This window comes from Heptranchias perlo, chromosome 3 (assembly GCF_035084215.1).
Source record: "Heptranchias perlo isolate sHepPer1 chromosome 3, sHepPer1.hap1, whole genome shotgun sequence".
Taxonomy (NCBI): domain Eukaryota; kingdom Metazoa; phylum Chordata; class Chondrichthyes; order Hexanchiformes; family Hexanchidae; genus Heptranchias; species Heptranchias perlo.
Genome location: NC_090327.1, coordinates 122,550,849 through 122,555,168, shown reverse-complemented (window position 1 = coordinate 122,555,168; position 4,320 = coordinate 122,550,849).

Sequence of the window (4,320 nt, the reverse complement as noted above, 5' to 3'; positions counted from 1 at the left end):
CTTCTGTGTTTTACATGAATTCTTTTCGTTTACGTATATACCCCTTCTATAAGCCTCAAGATGTTGGCCTGGAAGTTCTGCGGAGGTTCTCCTTATCTCCTGCTGTAACCTCAGTGGGACACCGGCAGAATCCCCAGAGAAACAGCACAAGTGCCAAAGTTACACGATCTTTCTGTAGAGAAAATGTTTCCGCTTGTGGTGGGGGGAGAGAATCCAAAACGAAGGGTCATAAATATAAGATACTCACTAATAAATCCAATAAGGAATTTAAGAGAAATTTCTTTACCCAGAGGGTGGTTAGAATGTGGAACTCGCTACCACAAAGAGTAGTTGAGGCAAATAGCATCGATGCATTTAAGGGGAAGCTAGATAAGAACATGAGGGAGAAAGGAATAGAAGAATATGCTGATAGGGTGAGATGAAGTAGGATGGGAGGAAGCTTGTGTGGAGCATAAACACCAGCATAGACCAGTTGGGCCGAATGGCCTGTTTCTGTGCTGTAAATTCTATGTAATTCTATGCAATCACTATAAAGTTTCCAAACTCTCAAATCTCACGAGCTCCTCACTTCCCCTGCAGTTTCAATATAATTTTCCTCACAGCTATTTAAAGCTATCAGCTTTCTCGTGATAGTGCGTAACTTTAGGGATGACGGTGATGTGTTTTGTAAACTTTTGGCTGCAGTGTAAAATATTGCAAACCATGTGATGGGGCATTTTGTCACACTGAGTTCAGATTTGACACAGAGAACATTTGTAATCTAAACGATCTTCAACAGTACTTTGAAAATAAATTTAACAGTTTAATTCTATTTATGTTAACCCGAAGGGGGGAACTTAATTTGCAAAAACAGTGCGATAAGTTCACTTATCTAACAGCTGCAGATGTCCTTGTCGAAAATAAATAAATAAATAAACCTCTTTTTGGTTCAACAGAAAAAAGAGCTGGTTGCCAAAGGGTAGACAATGTGTTGAAAGAATGGCAGGAACTCACTGGCATAGCAGACTGCTTGCCGAAGTCTTGTCATGAATTGTGGCAGAGGGAGATAGTTTTTTTTAATGTATGCTGATGAGAAATAAATAAACAAGACGTCAGAGACTGAAATGTAGACTCTAATAAACTCATCCAAAACTCTGCTGCCCGTATCCTAACTCGCACCAAGTCCCATTTACCCCATACCCCCTGTGTTTGTTGACCTAAGGCTCCTGATCCACCAACGCCTCGATTTTAAAATTCTCAGCCATGTTCAAATCCCTCCATGCCCTCGCCCCTCCCGATCTCTGTAAGCTCCTCCAGCTACTACCCTCTGAGATCTCTGCGATCTTCCAATTCTGGCCTCTTGCGCATCCCCGATTTACTTCGCCCCACCATTGGCAGATGTGCCTTCAGCTGTCTAGGCCCCAAACTCTGGAATTCCTTCCCTAAACCTCTCTGCCTCTCCACCACTCTCTCCTCCTTTAAGTTGTTGCTTAAAACGTATCTCTTTGACCAAGCTTTTGGTCACCTGACCTAATATTGCTAATTTTGTTTTATCGGTTTCAAAATGTTGTCTGATAACACCTCTGTGGAGCGCCATGGGACATTTTTACTACGCTGTTGTTATGGGGAAGCTATATAGATGCAAGTTGCTGTTGTTTTTGTAAACAGAACATAAGAGATAGGAGCAGGGATAGGCCATTTGTTCCTTCGAGCCTGCTCCGCCATTCAATGAGATCATGGCTGATCTGATTCTGGCCTCAACTCCACTTTCATAGAAACATAGAAAATAGGAGCAGGAGTAGGCCATTCGGCCATTCGAGCCTGCTCCGCCATTCAATATAATCATGGCTGATCCTCTATCTCAATACCATATTCCCGCTCTCTCCCCACACCCCTCCATGCCTTTTGTGTCTAGAAATCTATCTAGCTCCTTAAATATATTCAGTGATTTGGCCTCCACAGCCGCCTGTGGTAGAGAATTCCACAGGTTCACCACCCTCTGAGTGAAGAAATTTCTCCTCATCTCAGTCCTAAATGTCCTACCCAGTATCCTGAGACTGTGAACCCTCGTTCTGGACCCCCCAGACTGGGGAAACATCCTCCCTGCATCCAGTCTGTCTAGCCCTGTCAGAATTTTATATGTTTCAATGAGATCCCCTCTCATTCTTCTAAACTCGAGTGAACACAGGCCGAGTCAACCCAATCTCTCCTCATACGACAGTCCTGCCATCCCAGGAATCAGTCTGGTGAACCTTCGCTGCACTCCCTCTACGGCAAGTATATCCTTTCTTAGGTAAGGAGACCAAAATTGCACACAATACTCCAGGTGTGGTCTCACCAAGGCCCTGTATAACTGCAGTAAGACATCCTTGCTCCTGTACTCAAATCTTCTTGCAATGAAGGCCAACATACCATTTGCCTTCCTAACTGCTTGCTGCACCTGCATGTTTGTTTTCAGTGACTGGTGTACAAGGATACCCAGGTCTCTTTGTACATCAACGTTTCCCAATCTGTCACCATTTAAATAATACGCTCCCTTTCTGTTTTTTCTTCCGAAGTGGATAACTTCACATTTAGCCACATTATACTGCATCTGCCATGTATTTGCCCACTCACTCAACTTGTCTAAATCGCCTTGAAGCCTCTTTGCATCCTTCTCACAACTCACGATCCCACCTAGTTTTGTGTCGTCAGCAAACTTGGAAATATTACATTTGGTTCCCTCATCCAAATCATTGATATATATTGTGAATAGCTGGGGCCCAAGCACTGATCCCTGCGGTACCCCACTAATCACTGCTTGCAACCCCGAAAAAGAACCATTTATTCCTACTCTCTGTTTCCTGTCTGTTAACCAATTTTCAATCCATGCCAGTATATTACCACCAATCCTATGTGCTTTAATTTTGCACAGTAACCTCATATGTGGGACTTTATCAAAGGCCTTCCGAAAATCCAAATGAACCACATCCACTGGTTCTCCCTTATCTATTCTACCAGTTACATCCTCAAAAAACTCTAGTAGGTTTGTCTATCATGATTTCCCTCTCATAAATCCATGTGGACTTTGTCTAATCCCATTGATATTTTCTAAGTGCCCTGTTATCACATCCTTTATAATAGACTCTAGCATTTTCCCTACTACTGATGTTAGGCTAACCGGTCTGTAGTTCCCTGTTTTCTCTCTCCCTCCTTTTTAAAATAGTGGGGTTACATTTGCCACCCTCCAATCTGCAGGAACTGTTCCATAATCTATAGAATTTTGGAAGATGACAACCAATTCATCCATTATTTCCATGGCTACCTCTTTTAGTACTCTGGGATACAGCTTATCGGGCCCTTGGGGATTTATCGGCTTTCAGTTTCTTTAATTTCTCCAGCATTATTTTTTTACTAATACTAATTTCCTTTAATTCCTCCTTCTCACTAGTCCCTTGATTCCCTAGCATTTCTTGGAAGTTATTTGTGCCCTCTTCAGTGAAGACAGAACCAAAGTATTTGTTTAATTGCTGTAAGGGACCTACATTTGTCTTCACTAATCTTTTTCTTTTTGCATACTCGTAGAAGCTTTTACAGTCCACTTTTATGTTCCTTGCAAGTTTACTCCCATACTCTATTTTTCTCCTCCTAATCAATCTCTTGGTCCTTTTTTGCTGAATTCTAAACTGCTCCCAATCCTCAGGCTTGCTACTTTTTCTGGCAACTTTATATGACTCCTCTTTGGATCTAATACAATCCTTAATTTCTTTTGTTAGCCATGGTTGGGCCGCTTTTCCTTTTGTGTTTTTGCACCAGAAAGGAATGTATAATTGTTGCAATTTATGCATTCATTCCTTAAATGTTAGCCATTGCCTATCCACCGTCATGCCTTTTAATGAAGCTTCCCAATCCGTCATAGCCAACTCACTCCTCATATCTTCGTAGTTTCCTTTGTTTAGATTTAGGACCCTAGTTTCGGATTGGACGACTTCACTTTCCATCTTAATGAAGAATTCTATCATGTTATGGTCACTCTTCCCTGAAGGACCCCGCACAACAAGATTATTAATTAACCCCTTCTCATTGCACAATACCCAATCTAGGATAGCCTGTTCCCTGTTTGACTCCTCAATGTATTGGTCCAAAAAACCATCTCGTACACACTCCAGGAATTCATCCTCCACAGTATTATTGCGAATTTGGTTTGGCCAGTCTATATGTAGGTTAAAGTCACCCATGATTACTGTAGTACCCTTGTTACATGCATCTCTAATTTCCTGTTTGATGCCGTCCCCTACATTACCACTACTGTTTGGAGGCCACAGCCAACGCCCACCAGTGTTTTCTGCCCCTTGGTGCTTC